Below are 17,515 nucleotides of genomic sequence, written 5' to 3'. Positions count from 1 at the left end.
GCCACACACTAGCTGAGTAATCTTGAGTGCCTCATCTAGCATCTCTGTACCTCAGTTTCCCTATATGTAGAATAGGGATAAAAAGTAATTTGCTAGGTTATTACGAGAAATATGTAAAAATGCCAGCAACATTCTAGGAGCTCCATAAAGGTTAGTTTAATCTGGTTTAGGTTTGAGTGGATTACTTTTGTTTGATTTCCTTATCAGGCAACAGAAATCCTCTCCAACATGATTGACTTTTACCTTAAAATCATTATCTTCCCTTTGCAGAGGACTCACCGGCATTGAAGAGAGTGACTCAAGGCTGAGGCTTGCCCCCTCTCAGCCTGCCCTTTCCAATGTTCCCTCTTCTCTTTCTACTTCCCATCTTGCCAGCTCATTTTTCTCACCAGCAAAGACCTTTTTTCTCCAGGCCCAAGGCATGAACCCTGCACTTCCGAAGGAAGCAAGCGCTGAATAGATTTAGCAGGTTCTGATAAATGTCACGTTTATTTTGGTGCCAATGGAGTCACTGCATTTTAATGAAGACCCCACCTCCACCTCTGCCCCAGATGTTGGCGCTGTTGGGAATACCACACGTTCTGCTGCCACCTCGAAAATGAGGTTTAAGCGGGTGCTGGAAGGTGATGCGGAGCTGGGTCCTGCCAGCTCCCTCACTGGCAAGGGGACACTGTTTCTGGGTGGCTAGTTCTGCCAGCCAAGATTTTTGTACGCCTATTTTCCAACCTCAGTTTCCTCATCGGAAGAAAGCGGATCATACCCTTTTCACCCTGTGAGATAAGGCAGGCCGACGACTGTCCATGGAGATGCTTAGTGGCTGTTTGCTGATTCTTATTGATTCCAAAGATCTAGGCCCCTGGGAGTAGGCTGGGAGAGGTTGGCTGGGAGAGCTGAGCTGGCTAAGTGGCAGAAGCTGATGTGGGTGGCTGAGCCAGCAGTTTTCCCATGCCAGAGAGTGAGAGCCACAGATTGGGCCCCTTGTCCAAAGGCCCCACCCAGGAGGGGAATCCTGGCCTGGGAGGGAGGAGGGGCAGCGAGGGCAGGGCCAGATGCATAGACCTTCTTTTCATCCCAGCCTGAAGTAACTGGGGATACGACAAAGGACACATGGATCTGGCTCCCATCATACCCCCACCCTCTCACCCCACCCCCACTGCAGCCAACTTCAAACGCCCCAGGGCTGGAGAACTAATGAGGTGATGGACTGGTGTTAGGTGGCAGCCGCTGAGAATCACTCCCACACACACTGTAAAATAAAATCCACCCTTTCTTTGCATTTTGCTGAGCCTAGGTGTTCTCTGGGTTCCTATTGTCTATGGGTTTTGTGCTCCAAAAGCTCTTTTTTTTTTTTTGTCATAATCATGAACCCAAGCCCACATGAAAACATGATATAGTCAGGGAAAGAGAGGGGACAGGGTGAGAGAGGCAGGGCTTGTCAGAGAGAGAGGTTGGGAACAGTGTCTCACATTTCCATAGGAAACCAGTTGGGTGCCCTAGAAGCAGAACCTGAGAACAGGATTCCAGGGTAAGTAATATATTTAGGAGGTGGTCCCAGCAAGCACCAGTAGGGGACTGGGCAAGTGAGACTGGAAGGGGAAGGTAGTCAGTCAAGGATGCATGGTCAAGAAAGTTACCACCTTGGGTAAGTGAAACTCCAACCTCCTGGATACCTCTAGGAGCCAGTATAGATGTGCTCCTCCAAGTTATTCCATCTACGGGGAGAAGGAACTGGGGTATTTATTTACCCACTCCCATAATAAGGATCTTGGCTGAAGATCCTCATTAACTCTATAGCACTCCTGACCCACCAACACTCAGACAGAGAGTCACATGTACTGGAACAGAGAATACCAAGGAAGAGACATCAACAGCACCTTCCATACTATGGACTTATAAAAACGGCCCGGGGAGGTGGCCAGAGCATGAGTCATGATGCCCATTTTAGAAATAAGGCCACCGAGGCTCAGAGAGGCAAGGAGCTTGGTCCACTATCATATCGCTAGGTAGCTACTTTAAAATGAAAATTATCTCCCTTCTAAGGTCCAACTTGACCTTTTACCTGAAACTACTCACTGCTCATCCCATCCCAGCAGAAATTACTGTTCCCATATCATCTTGTCTATACTTGAGTTAAGATGTTTGTCATGCTGCATTGTAATGACCTTCTCACCTGTCTGTCTCCTCTGATCAACTGTGAGCCTTTTCTCAAGTGCCTAACACATTGCAAGGAATTAGCAAATGCTTGTTTCCTCTCCTTCATGCTCCCTGCAAGCACAGTCCATGAGACAGGTAAGTGCATTATCAAGTTGCATTGAACCACGAAGTAACTCTAGAAATTGTTCTCAAGAGAACAGAGGCAATAGCCAATGCAGAAATGGAATTCCAGGCAGGAGAACTGGTTATGCAAAGGCACAGACATAGGTTTTGAGGGAACCCCCAAGGAACCGTGTATGTGCAAGTGGGCAGCAGTGAGAGATGATGCTGGAGAGTTGAGTGGGAACCAAACCATGAAGGTCTCCAGGCCGAGGAATGGCATTGCCACAGTGCACACAGGGAAGGACTTTTCCAAAAGCTTCAGTAGGTCCGATGAGTCATCAGGACTGTGAGTGGGAGAGGATGCTTGTGCCCAGAACAAAGTCCTCCAAGCTCAGAGGGAGAGATGCCGTGCTAGACTCTTGAGCAGATGACAACCCCACTGAGCTCATTAGGTAGAAAAAGCCAGGTTCAAAACAGTATGCAGCATGTACCTCTTTGTGTAAAAAGGAAAGGAGGTGAGAATATATTTGTGTGAGCTTACCTTTGCATAAAGAAACTGTAGCTAGTCACTGAGCTCAGTGGGATTGTCATCTGCTCAAGAGTCTTCCAGCGCAAAGCTGGAAGTTTCTGTGATCACTGATCACTGTGCATCTCTATGGTGGACAAACCTCCCCATGCATCACATTCTAGGAGGGAAGGGGAAGAATTAGAACCTTCTCGTGGTTGCTCAAAGCTCAGAAAAGGAATTAAGAACCAATGAAACAGAATCTCTTAAAAAGAGAAGTTGACACTCAGCAGCAGCCTGGGCAGGACTTAAATCACTGAAAAGAAGAGCAAAGGGCTCACATCAGCTTTGTTCCCATACTCTATACCTACAAATGGCAATGTCAAATCAGAAATGCAGGGTGAAAACTATTTATTAACAAAAGGTTAGGTTTACTTCATTTTTCTGATAATTGGGTGATACACATTCATTGCAGAAGATGTGAAATACACAGAAAAACATACCAAAATAAAAAACACAGGAAATTCCACCTGTAGAATTTCTTCCTTTTGAATCACTATATATATCATATACACTTTCTCTAAAATTGGGATTGTGACATAAACACAGTTTTGTTAGCTTCTTCATTCAGTAAGATGTCACAGACATTTTGTCCGTGTCACTAATTACTAATCTATGTTAATTTAAGAAGTTGCTCAATTTCCATCAGATTTCCAAAGCACTGTATTTGCTTTGCTCAATCCCCTATTGCTGGACTTTTAGATTATTTCCAGTTTTTTACTACTATCCATGTCAGTGGAGTGAACATTCTTCTACACACAACTTTTCCTTGGGATAAATTTCTGAAAGCGAGATTACTAAGGCAAAGGCTATGAATATTTTTTAGGCTTATGATATATGCTTCTAAACTCCTTTTCAGAAGATCTCCGTCCTTGTAGAACAGATAGTCTAGCCCTGTGCTATTCAATATGGCAGCCACTAGCCACATGTGATGACTTAAATCTAAATTAAATCCAATTAAAAACTCAGTTCCTCAGTCTCCCTAGTTGAATTTCAAGTGTTCGATAGCCACATGTGCTAGTGACAACTACACTAGACAGAGCAGATATAAAACATTTCCACCAGCATAGAAAGCTCTGTTGGAGAGAGCTGCTCTACGCTCAAGAGAGGACAAAAAGGCAATCCACAAAATAAATAAGCACAGTATGTTAGAGGAAGGTGTCTGCTATAGAAACAGATCACAGTAAGGGAGCCAGGCAGTACTGGGGTGGGGAGGGTTTACCATTTGGATAAGGTAGCCAGGGAAGGTGTCTGCTAAAGTGACATTTTAACAGTGACCCACAGGAAGAAAGGAAGCAAACCATGTAGATTATCTGAAGGAAGGCAGCTCCAGGAAAAGGGAACAGCAAGTCCAAAGGCCCTGAGGTCAGAATGTGTCTGGTGTGTTCAAGGAAGAGCAAGGAGACTAACACGGCTAGAGTAGCGTGAGAAGGTTAGAAAGACAAAGGCAATGCAGAGATAAGCAATGCAGCCAGAGAGAGGACACTGTGAGATCATGTGAGGCTTATAAAGCCATTGAAAAGACTTTAGCTTTTACTCTGAGTTAGATAGGGAATAATTACAGAGTTTTGAGTAGAAGAATGCTATTATCTGATTGACATTTTTACAAAGTACTTTGTGGCTCAATTGAGAATAGATTGTAGAGTAGACGGAGGACAAAGGAGGAAGCTAGGAGGCCAGAGAGGACAGTGATGTGATAATCCAGGGGAGAGGAGTGGGTGGCATGGGCCCTGGTGATGAAGGTGGTTAAAAGTGATTGGATTCCAGATACAGTTTGAAAGTGAAGCCCATAGGACTTGCAGGCATGGTTGCAAACAGTGTGAAGTGCTACAGAGAAAAAGCACAGGGATACTGTGTATCAGCAGTGAGTAGAGGCTGCCTTTCAAAAAGCCAGCTTGGGGCCAAAATCTGAGATCCAAGTAGGAGTTAATTTGGTAAAGATTTTACAGATTCCCTGTCTAGTCATCTGCAGCCTCCTGACAATGAGAGGAGGGGAGAGAACGGAATGGGGGAGGAAGAGGCTGCCTTCTCCTGGGAAAGGGGAAAACTTTGCTACGAAAAGCTGGAAACAGCCCAAAGAGTCATGTTTTGTTAGATATGTATCTGCAACCCAAACAGCTTTGCTGTTCCGAGCCTGTTTGTCATAGATCAGTTAGTGGGTAGATTGCTTCGGCTGGAAATGGAGAATTAGACAATGCCAGAGCGGATAATGGTGCCCGAACGCTGTCAGGCGCTAATCAGGACTCGGCAACGACTCTGCTGTGCAGATTGAAGTGCGAGCATTTGGAGTTATTACTCAAGGCTTGTCTCTGCAATTAGATGATTGCATAACCTTAATATGATCAATCTTGCCGGATGTGAATTGTGCAGCTGTAACCACAAAATAAGGTGGCATTTCTGTTTTCTTGTTGAACACAAACATTATATATGCGCAAGTCATAATTTTATAACGGTCGCTTTTGGCGAGAAAGAGCTTTGTCAGTCAGAAGATGCAGTTGAGGGAAAAAAAAAATATATATATATATATATGCAATAAAAGTGCTTAAAGAGGCGGTCATAATGTCAGGCTTCGCCTTGGGAAATATTGCTTTGCGGGTTTTGCATCTTCTCCTTTTTTCCTTTGTACACATCAATTTTGAGGCCAGGAAGTTGGGAAACTTGGAGCTCATATTGAGCCCTCCTGGGACAACACAGCTTTGCACTCGCACATGCACCACGTTGAGAGTCATAGGGAATCAGCTTGATATTCATCAGCAATTGCACATCACACCCCGTTCATCAAGCCTCATTGTTCAGTGGGGACGTGAGCTACGACTTAGGCTCTTCAGATTCGAGATCTTGCAGAAATCTTAGCCCGCCCCCCAAGGCCCGGCTTGAGGGACTACAGGGACACAGCCCTCAAATGCCCTCTCCACCTCACAGGCTCAGGGTATGTCGGAAGGGATGAGACGGATGAGGGGACCAATGCTGAGAATGTCAAGATTTCTCTTCTGACTCTGGCCCAATTTGCAGGGGGCACAGAACTCTGAGAAAGGGAAAAAAAAACCTGGAGGTTAAAAGTTGTTTTGTTATGGGTCGGAGCTTAATCTTGTGAAAGGAGAGAGGGGGAAAGAGATGGAGATGGGGTGGGAAGAAGGGAGCAAGGAGATACATTTAAGAATAGCGCAGTGTGATGGGATGTCCAGAGATGAAACCTGGTGACCAAATGAGTGAATGCCTAAGATTGGGGGTGTGTGTATGTGTGGGAGAGACAGAGAGAGACACAGAGAGAGAGAGAGAGAGAGAGAGAGAAAGAGAATTTCCAATACATCTGACCAAGACTGTAATTTCATGGCTGCAACTAATGACAAAGCCAAGTATCAAAGGCTGTACTCGAGGAGACAGACACTGAGATAGAGATTTGAATATAGGTTCATTGGGGAGTACTCTTGGGTCCACACGTACAGGGAAAGGCAGCAGTAATGGGCAGAGGGAGAGAGAGACAGCAATGCGGTCACAACAGGGCAGTCTCAGCTGATCCCAAGTGGAGGTCTAAAGCTGGATGATCTTTTAAAGCCATCCCAAGTTAGGGTAAGTGGGTCAGGCTGTTATAGCCCTGCCTTGACCAGTCATTGGATGTGGGCTGACCTGGGAAGGAGTGTGACCTTGGATGCTAGGACTGTCTTCAGCCAGGGCAATTTCTAGAGAGGGCTGACAGCTGAAAGCTATCAGCTGACAACTTCCCCGGCAGCTGGTAGAATCAGTCCTTCATTCCTGAATGAGGGGTCCGGGCAGTGTAGCAGAGCATCCCCAATAACAAGTAAAGGATTTGAGGGTAAGGAGAACTAAAATTGAGTGGAAGCCAGTGAGTGACCTAAGGTGTGAAAGAATCAAGTATGGGTCAGGAGGCTGATGTTCAGGCTGGGGGAGCCAACGCACTGCTGGGTTCCAAGCCAGCGGCAGCCTCAGCTTGGGTCCTTTCATTCCAGGCCCCAGTTCCCCGCAACCAACCACCTGTCTCAGACCTTTGCCAAATGGCCAAGCTGAGCGAAAGCAAACATCTAGGAGGCAGGGCCTGAACAGGAGGGACCGCATACGATCATCATCACCATCTGACAGCTCACATTTGCAGTGCACTCAGCATGTCCAGGACTCTGTGCTAAGCACCATAAGGTCACTGCTGTCACTACCAACTTTCAGGACAGGCTTAGGAGGTATAAACCTTCAAAAGGCCCACTGGACTCAGAGACATTGTTGGGATCCCTCACAACCAGTGGGTGCCCAACCTTGTCTCCAACTCACACTTCTCTCCCGAGCTCCAGGTGCATTTTCCTGAGGGACACCTCTGCTTAGATGTGTGAAGGACTCTCAAACTCCCATGTCCTAAACTGCCCCACTCACCTTCCACCCTCAAACCTGGGCGTCCCTCCTGTTCTGTGTTTCAGTAAATGGCACTACCATCCACCTCATTGCACAGGGCAGAACATGTCATCCGTGACTCCAGCTCCCTCTCACACCCCCACATCCAACATGTCCTGTGGGTTCTACCTCCCTCACAAGTCTAGAATCCAATCACCTCTCTCCACACCCAGTAAGCCTCCCTTCTCTCCAGGAAGCAATTGTCCCAGTGAAATCTTCCTGCCTTCAAACTTGTTTGCCTCCTCCAACATCCTCTCTTTGGGCAGCCAGAAGATCTTTCTAAAACGTGAGCCAGATCACAACTCTCCTCTATGTAAAACCCTTCTACATCTGCTCCATTGTCTTCAGGATAAAGTCCAAATGCTTTCCCACAGCAAAAGTATCTCTTTGAGACCTCATTTCTAGATATCCTCTCTCCTCGCCCCCCATCCCTCCCTCTTTCCCATGGCCTGTGCGCACACAGGTACTTAGACTCTATCTCGTTGCTGTCCAATCCGGAGGCCATGAGACACACAGAGCAACTGGGCACGTTGAAATGTGCCTAGTCTAAATCAAACTGTACTGTAAGTGTAAAATGGTCCCTGAATCTTGAACACTCAGTATGAAAACAAAGAATGCAAAATATCTCCACTGGTAATTTTTTACTGATTGCATGTCTAAATGATGATATTTAGACTAATTTATATTCACATTTGATTAATCAATTTCACTTGCTGCTTCTTACTTTTTTAAATGTGTGGACACTAGAAATTTTGTTTTTAACATGCAGGGACTTATTATCCCTGGGTTTTTTATTTTTATTTTTTATTTTTGTGGGTACATAGTAAGTGTATATATTTATGGGGTACATGAGATGTTTTGATACAGGTATGCAATGCATAATAATTATGTCGTGGAAAATGGGGTATCCATCCCCTCAAGCATTTGTCCTTGTGTTACAAACAATCTAATTATACTCTTCATTATTTTAAAATATACAATTAGATTATTGTTGACTACAGTCACTCTGTCGTACTGTCAAATAGTAGGTCTCATTCATTCATTCTATTTTTTGTACCACTAATGATTTCCACCTCCCGCTTCAACCTCGCCACTACCCTCCTCCACCTCTGGTAACCATGCATCTATTCTCTGTCTCCATGGATTCAATTGTTTTGATTTTTAGATCCCACAAGTAAATGAGAACTTGCAATGTTTGTCTTTCTGTCTGCCTGGCCTATTTCACTTAATCTAATGACCTCCAGTTCCATCCTGCTGTTGCAAATGACTGAATCTCATTCTTTTTTATGGCTGAATAGTACTCCATTGTATGGAAAGTACCACATTTTCTTTATCTAATTCATCTGTTGATGGACACTCAGGTTGCTTCCAAATCTTGGCTACTGGAACACCAGAAATTTTTTAATGACACATGTGACCCACATTCCATTTCTATTGGATGGTGTGGGAAGAGCATCCTGCCATCCCATCAATACCTAGGAGTTTTCTCAGCTCAGGGAGCAAGAAATTCACCTAAGAATTTAAATTCACCTAAAGTAAATTGTATTTCAGAGCTTTAGCCTCTGTCTTTGTATAGTTAAGAGGTAGCCAGCAATGGGGCCTTCCCTTTTCAGGCACTGGTAAGCCCCGGGCAGACTGAAAGCAGAAGGAACCAAAGAGAGACTACAGAGCTCTGTGTAAAAATGTGAAGGGCTGTCCCGTCTGTGAGCAGGAAAGCTGTGCACGTGTGCCGGAATGAGGAAAGAGCGAGGCAGGTCTGTCTCTGAGAACTACTAGTTGTTGGTAGATGAGTGTTATGTGGGAGTGGGTGTGGTGTTCATGGGGGTGGGAGTGGGGAATTCGGTGTCCTCAGATCAGGGATATGGGGTTGCCTGAACATGGAGAGTAGCTGGTACTGGACTCCAGAGAGACTTAAAGAGAATGACTTTTTTCTCTTACAAGAAGTAAGGAATAAGCCTGGCATGGTGGCTCATGCCTGTAATCCAGCACTTTGGGAGGCTGAGGTCAGGAGTTCAAGACCAGTGTGGCCAACATGGCGAAACCCCAACTCTACTAAAATTACAAATATTATCTGGGTACGGTGGCTGAGGCAGGGGAATCACTTGAACCCAGGAGATGGAGGTTCCAGTGAGCCGAGAGCGCACCACTGCACTCCAGCCTGGGCAACAGAGCGAAACTCGATCTCGAAAATAAAATAAAATAAAATATAAATGGCAAGAAGGAAGGAGTAGACCTTAGGAAAGGGAGCAAGCCTCAGAAGCCCCTTCAGAGCACCCTTCTTATAATTGATGCACTATTCTTTCTGGAACTCTCTGGACAGTCACACTTTACATAATTTTAAATATTTTATCCTATGTTGCTATTTCTGTCTGGTTCCACCAACACTTCGGTAAAGCCTACCATGCTCTGATAGCCTTGTAGGGTGGGCAGGTGAAAAGGAACACAGGTACAGAGAGCAGGAAAGGGAAGAATGGTCTCCTCACCCTGGCGCGTGTGAGAACAGCCCCACATTGATACAGAAACAGCCCTCAGACTCCGGGGAGGAGCAGGGGTCCATGGCACAGCCAGGAGCAGCCAGGAGGAGCCCTGAGCAGGGAGCTGCAAATGAATGGGACACTCGGGAGCAGCTGCCAGGCAAACCTCGGCTTCCTAGTCTATCCTAGAGAAAACCGATCCGGGAAGGGAGACCAGCTCTTACCCCATCCTGCTGCCTCTTCTGCCTGTACTGCCCTTCCTTCCCTTGCTGCCACCTCTCTCACTTGTCTTCAGGACTCAGTTGGGTGAGGTGCTCTTCCTCGACATTTTTCAATAACCACTCCTGACTCCGCTGTCACCGCCTGCCTGCTTGACTTGCTTCCTCAACAGTGAGCACCTTGAGGGCAGGAAGCAGATCTTTGTCATTCCAGTGCCCAGCTCAGGCTCTAACACACAGTAGGTCCTCAGCAAACATTTGCTGAGTGAATAAATGATACCAGACAGATATTGGATAAAAGAGGAGCATCCCCCTCTTCACGCCCCATCTGAGATTCAGCTTGCTCTGGCTCCAAGAAACTTCTGGTTTCCAGCTTGACTGTCTCCAGTTTCAAGAAATATCCCTCATCTATCCAAAGCCCGAAGACAGAAGTCGATGATGGGCATGTGTTTGAAGGCCCTCTGATGAGAGAGTTTTTCCTAATTCTTCTATCATTTAAACAAACTGGGATCCTGATTGATAGAGGAACCATTTTTACACAGACTGGGAAAAATGGCTTTTAATATCAGTTTTTAAGAAAGAAAGTATAGCCTCTATAAACTGTTAAACTTCACTTTATTGACCATAAATCTGTATTTTGCTCAATGCAAAAGTTTTTCATCTCGTACAGAAAAATGCTGAAACAGCGACAACTGCTGAAAACAAGAAGTTTTCTCTTACGAACAATTTATATGAAAAAGTTATTGAATTTCTGGTTAGGGAGGCCAGGCCAGGCATCTTGCGGCTCCCCCTCAGGGCCAGGCCAGCGGGTGCCAGATGTGACCCATTGCTGATCAATGTCAAGAGAAAATTAACCAACTGTAAGTCTATTAAGTTGTGGGCTCCAGGGATTTCAGAGCCCAGAGCAAAGACGTGTTTCTCCCTGAGGACCTTAAACTGGGGCTTTCTTTGCTCAGCCAGCCTTTCTGCCAAGAAAAGGGAAGAAAGAGATAACACTGAAGAGCCTCTACCAGCTACTAGGTGCTTTCACAAGTATTGTCTTATTTAACTCCAGCAGGTAGGCTTTATCGGCCACATTTTACAAATCAGCAAATGCAAAATTAGAGAGGTTAAGAATTTATTCGAAGCCTCACAGCTTGTAAGTTACTAATTACTTTCTCTGAGCCTCAGTTTCCCCATCCATAGAATAAAGCTGGAAGTGCTTAGCCCACAACTGGCACAGAGTAGGTACTCAGGAAATGTTTGCTGGCTTCCTAAAATCAGAAAAGTGCAAAGCAGGGTTTTGAAGATAAGTTTGGGTGACTTTAAGACTCATATTCTTTCCCTGCAGAACTTGCCTTTTTATCAGTCTCTCTGAAACCAATCACCTTCAGAAAGTGGTATAATTATATCTCCTATGTACACATGGGACAAAGGAGCAATATTCTATATTTACAAAAAAAGTCAACAAAAGAATGGACACTTTTACAAGGACCTGGCAGCTTCCTTCAAAGTACTTCCTCCTACACCTTCCAGCGCCAGAAATTTCACCATTAGAGCTATACACTCGAGTTAAGGCATTATCTCATATCAAAGTGAAAAGATTATTGGTTGAGCTAATATTTTCTTAAAGTCATCATATCAGATCTGTTAAGAGTCCCCAGAAATATGCAGTGCAAGAAGAATATACAAGGTACGTCCAGTGAGCCAAGTCCTACTGATTGATTGGTTGTCCTGGCCTGGAAGGCTGTGTTGAAAAAGATTCTGAGGCGGAATCTAGGCTCCATGGGGAAAAGTGTAGCATTCTATCAGTAAGGTCTGCTTTAGGCAGGAGAGCAACTTGGCAGAAAGGCTTATGACTACCTTCCACTCTCTCCTTTCCTCCTGCCACCTTACAGAGATATGGTCCTATTATCCCCCAGTTCAATACATTTCAATTTACCTGTAGGACAAAATACACAGCCCTTCATGGCTGCTCCTGCCTCTGTCTCGAGCTTCACCTTCTATCAATCCCTTCATATGTTATACCCCAGCAGCACTGAACTGCTTTAATTTAACCCCAAACACTTTGTGTTTTCTTACAGCACCACACTTTTTCAGACCGCTCTACATAGAACAGCTTTTCTCAACCTGCCCAAGTGGCAAACTCCTACTCAGCTCTCAAAACGTAACTCAAGAGTCAACTCTGTGAAGCCTTCCTTTACTCCCCCAGTGGACTTAGGTTCTCCTTCTCCAATGCCCCACTGCCCATTGTACATTCCCAAATAAAGCCTTTGTTTCACTGCTAGACTGTGAGCCTCTTACGGAACACAGCATCTAATTCTCCTCTGTGCCCTGATCATGCAGGGCAGAACCTAGCACAATAAATATATGTGTGAATGAATGAATGGATAAAGAAATAATTTTCCCTCCACAATGTATATGCTTGTTCATCAACCTTTGGAACCACACTGACCTTTCAACTATACATATAATTCTTTGACAAACATTAATGGAGGTATTGCTAGGTACAAGGAGTGATAGAAACAGACACGATTCTTGTCCTCGTGGTGCTTGTAGTCTAGTGGGAAAGATAGGTAATATATGGGAAATAGACAAATAGATATGTAATTACAAAATGAGAAAGATGTAATGAGGATGAACACAGCACTGTGATGTAGATCATTTAGCTGGAATGTTGGAGAAGATAATAAGAACAGATTTGCAGGATGGAAAGGAGCCAGCTTTGGAAACTGGGGGAAAGGGATTCTAGGCACACAGAAAAGATGTGCCAAGTTTTCAAGGCAGTAAGAACTTGATGCGACTGACGCTGAAAGGATGCCATGGAGGCTGGAGTATAGTGAAGGAAGGGAAGAGGAGCTTGAAATAAAGCTGGAGAGAGAGGCATAGGCCCCATCATGCAAGACCTTATACAAGTAAGAAGTTTGGATTTTATGCTGAGGGAAATCGGGAGCCATGGAAGGGATTTGAATCCCTGGTTCATTTACTCATTCAGTAAACATTGGCTGATGTATGCTGTGTCCAGATGCTGGGCTCAAAGCTGCCTTTGAAGAACTCTCAGGTCAGAGGAGTAGGCACAGGAGAAAGCCATCACTAGAGAACATGGCGGTAAATGCTCGTTAAAGCCTATCCTAAACTAGCCAGGAGGGATTGGGGAAGCATTCCCAGAGCATATGACAAAGGCACTGATCCTACAGAATGCGCAGAAGCATTTCAAGTGAACAATGCAGTGGTAAGCTGGTGGCAGCTCATATCTGCTTGAGAGAACCCAATGACGTGTACTTCTCCAACTCCTGTTTAGGGACAACAAGTTGGAAGCTTGAAATTGACCATGGTGGGAGCATTTACACGTTGGAAATTGGAAAACGCTACAAACTGGGTTGGGCTTCTTTGCTTGTTTGTTCATTTGTTACAGCACACCAGTGGGGGTAAGCATTAAGAGTCCCAGGAAGATTTTTGACGTGCATAATATGGAGCACTGAGGAAGGTGAGGATTAAGTCAAAGGCCATGGGAGTACATTCCTGGGACAAAAAAAGATCTTTTGGGTAACAGGAAGGCAAATCCAAAAGACCTGAACTTGGATCCTAGATTTACCATTTTCCAGTGGATTATCTTAGCAAATCATTTCATCTCTTTCAGCCTCAGTTTCTTCATCAGTAATGAAGATTCAACAAGATATTATCTACAAAACACTTAGCACAGTGCCTTACACATAGTAAGGGCTCAACATGAATATTAGTCTATGATTTTTTATTAAGTATTTCAAGGATAAGAAGACAAACATCGGCAACAATTAAGGGAAAATCTTCTAATCCCATCTGTCCATAAATGCAGACTGGAAAAGGCCAGTCCTCTGAAGAGAAATGGTTTACAAAAACCTCAAAATTTAAATTTTAAAAATCCCAAAATTGAAACGCCCATGTGAAAGAGCAGAAGATGGAATTAAATGAGATAAATATATGTAACTTTCTCAGCACAGTTGCTGGCAAATAGTAACTCTTTAGTAAATTGCAGTAGTGGTAGTTCATATTTTCAGATGGGTAAAAGTGAAGAGCTCAAATCAAAAGAAATCGAAATTGAATTTGAAAAGGAAAAAAAATTATCTATGTCAAAGTATAATTTTACATAAAAGGACATCTGTCAATTTCACTGGTACAATTAGATGAATTTTGACAAATAAATACAGTCATGTAAAAATCACCAAAATCAAGATATAAAACATTTCAATCAAACCAAAAGGTTATCAGTCCCCACCAAGAGGCCCCTGGAAACTACTGATCTTCTTTCTACCTCTACCGCTTTGACTTTTCTAGAATTTTATATAGACGGAATTATACAGCACATTCTCTACTGTACATGCCATCTTTCACTCATCATAAAGCTTTTAGGATTCATTCATGTTGCTGCATTTGTCATTCAATTTCATTGCTGAGTAGTATTCCATTGTGTGGATGTACCATAATTTGTTTATTTACCGCCTGGTGGATATTTGGGTTGTTTCCAGTTTGGGAGGTGTTCTTTAAAAAAAAAAAAAAAAAATGCCGGGCACGGTGGCTCACGCCTGTAATCCCAGCACTTTGGGAGGCTGAGGCAGGTGGATCACAAGGTCAGGAGATCAAGACCATCCTGGCTAACACGGTGAAACCCCGTCTCTACTGAAAATACAAAAAAAAAAAAAAAAAAAAAATAGCCTGGTGTGGTGGCGGGCACCTGTAGTCCCAGCTACTCAGGAGGCTGAGGCAGGAGAATGGCGTGAATCCAGGAGGCGGAGCTTGCAAAGTGAGCTGAGATCACGCCACTGCACTCCAGCCTGGGTGACAAAGCGAGACTCTGTCTCAAAAAAAAAAAAAAAAAAAAAAAAAAAAAAAAAAAAAAAGCTGCTATGCATGTTTAAATACAAATCTATGGACACCTGTATTCATTTCTCTTGGGTAAACACCTACAATTGAATTAGGTAAATTTTCTTGGATAAAGGTATATTTAACTTTAGAATCAAATACTAAACTGTTTTCAAAGTGAATCTAACATTTTTTAAATTGCCAGCAGCAATGTATGAGAGTTCCAGTTGCTTCACATCCTCTTCAGTGTTTGGTATTGTCAGTTATTAACTTTAGTCATTCCAGCGGGTATGTAGTGGTAACTTATCTTGTTTTTAATTTGCATTCCCCTAATGAGTTGAACATCTTTTCATATACTTATTTGTCATTCACAGATCTTCTTTGATAAATTGTTTATTCGAAGCTTTTGCCCTTAAAAATGTCTTTTAAAAAACAAAGATCTTTAATTTTGATAGCCTAGTTTATCATTCATTATTTTGTAGTTCATACTTTTGCATACTATTTAAGAAATATTTTCCTAACCCAAGATCACTTGCATTTTCTCCTATTTTCTTCTGAAAGTTTTATAGTTTTAGCTCTGACATTCAGATCTATTATATATTTTTATTAATTTTTGTATCTGGTGTGAGGTAAGGATTAAAGGGATTTTTACTATTACTATTATGGATATTCAGATGTTTCAGCATTTTTTGTTTTAAAAACTTTTTTCCATTGAATTGTTCTGGCATTTTTGTGAAAAATCAACAGTATATTGATTTTTTTATTTCCAGATTTTTTATTCTATTCCATTGATCTATATGGTCTACCATTTTATCAATACCACACTGTCTTGATTACTGCAGATTTATGGTATGTTTCAAGAGCAAGTAATATGAGTACTCCAACTTTTTCATCTTTTTAATAATTGTTTTGATCATTCTAGGACTGTAGCATTTTCACATTAAATTTTATAATCATTTTGTCAATTTCTACATAAAGTTCTGCTGGGATTTTGATTGGGATTGAATTAAATCTATTGATCAATTTTTGAGAGTACTGACATTTTACCAATAGTGAGCCTTCTATTCTATGAACATGGTATATATTTCCATTTATTTCAGTCTTCTTCAACTGTTTTATCACTGGTTAGAAGTTTTCAGTGCACAGTTCTTACACATTTTTGTTAAATTTATCCCTAAATATTTCATATTTGTGATGCCTTTGTAAGTGGTATTGTTTTCTACATTTGTATTCACATTTTTTCTGTTTCTTTTTTACTAGAATATTCAAATAGAATTGATTTTGGTATATTGACCTGTATCCTACCACCTTGCTGAATTCACTTACTAGTTATAGTAACTTTTTTGTCGAGGCCTTAAGGATTGCTACATAGATTGATAGCTGTGAATAAAGATTTTATCTTCTTTTGTTTCTTTTTTATGCTTTATCTTTTCCCTATCCTTAGGAGAAAATCATTTAATCTTTCCCCATTATGTATAATATTATCTACATGTCTTTCACAGATGTTCTTCATCAGTTTGAGGAAGTTCTCTTCTATTCCTAGTTTGTTAGGAATTTTTATCATAAATGAGTATGGAATTTTCAAATGCTTTCCTTGCTTCTATTGAGATGACCATATTATTTTCCTTTTTTGGTTTATTTATATGGTAAATTACATTGATTGATATTTGAATATTAAACCACAATTGCATTTCCAGGTTAAACCCCATTTGGCCATAATATATTGTTCTCTTTATGTATTGCTGCACTTGACTGGCTAAATTTTCGTTAAATATTTATTGATACATGTTTATGAGGGATATTGGCCTGTGGACTTATTTTCCTGTAAGATCTCTTTTTCTGATTTCATTTTCAGGGTAACACTGGCTTCATAAAATGTTTGTGACAGGTTTTCTTCCTCTTATCTTTTCTGAAAGAGTTTGTGTAAAGTTGTCACTATTTTTTTTTTCATAAATGTTTTGTAGAATTGTTTGTAGAAAACTATTTAAATGTTTTGTAGTAGCCATTCGGATCTGGAGTTTTCCATGTGAAAAGTTTAACTGTGAAGCCAATTTCTCTAATACATATATAGCTATTCAGATTATTTCTTTCTGTGTGAGTTTTGGGAGTATGTATATTTAAAGAAAGTTGTCTCTTTCATCTAAGTTATAGAATTTATTGGCATGTAACTGTTCATAATATTCATCTGTTGCCATTTTAATGTCCATAGGATGCCCTCTTTTTGAGTTCCTGGTCAGTCTGGCTAAAAGTCTATTAACCTTCTTAGTGTATGCAAAGAACCAGCATTTGGATTCATTGATTTTTCTCTATTTCTGTATTGACTCATTGGTTTTTGCTCTCATATTTGCTATTTTCTTTCTCCTGCTTACTTTAAGTTCAACTTACTTTTTTGTATTTTCTTGTAATGGAAACTGACATCATTGATTCAAAGATTTTTTCCCAATATTGCAATAAATTTCTATCTAAGCACTGCTTTAGCTGCATCCCACAAATTTGATGTTTCCCTTTGCAGTCAGTTTAAGATTTTTACTTTTTAAATTTCTTCTTTAATTTATGGACTATTCTTAATGTGTTGTTTAATTTCCAAATATTTGGGGAATTTCCAGACATCTTTTTGTTATTGATTTGAAGTTTAGTTCTTTTGTGGGCAAAGAACTATTCTGGATAATTTCAATTCTATTACATTTATTAAAATGTGTTTTAGGACCCAGAATATGACTTATCTTGATGAATATTCTTTGTAAGCTTACAAGGAATCTGATATTCTTCTGGTTTTATGTGGTGTG

The 17,515-nt window shown here is 42.0% G+C and overlaps 2 long non-coding RNA genes across 10 annotated transcripts in view; both read right to left on the bottom strand.

Moving 5' to 3' along the window:
- Positions 1-17,515, bottom strand: part of LOC105496355 (uncharacterized) — a 382,416-nt gene that overhangs the window by 155,040 nt on the left and 209,861 nt on the right. The window lies entirely within an intron of this gene.
- LOC139358458 (uncharacterized) overlaps positions 1-17,515 on the bottom strand; it is a 51,310-nt gene that overhangs the window by 24,062 nt on the left and 9,733 nt on the right. Inside the window, exon 2 of the long non-coding RNA XR_011613354.1 lies at positions 9,918-10,091. This is a non-coding gene — a long non-coding RNA (uncharacterized lncRNA). The remainder of the gene's footprint in view (positions 1-9,917; positions 10,092-17,515) is intronic.

This window comes from Macaca nemestrina, chromosome 15 (assembly GCF_043159975.1).
Source record: "Macaca nemestrina isolate mMacNem1 chromosome 15, mMacNem.hap1, whole genome shotgun sequence".
Taxonomy (NCBI): Eukaryota; Metazoa; Chordata; class Mammalia; order Primates; family Cercopithecidae; genus Macaca; species Macaca nemestrina.
This window is presented reverse-complemented; position numbering and strand designations above follow the sequence as displayed.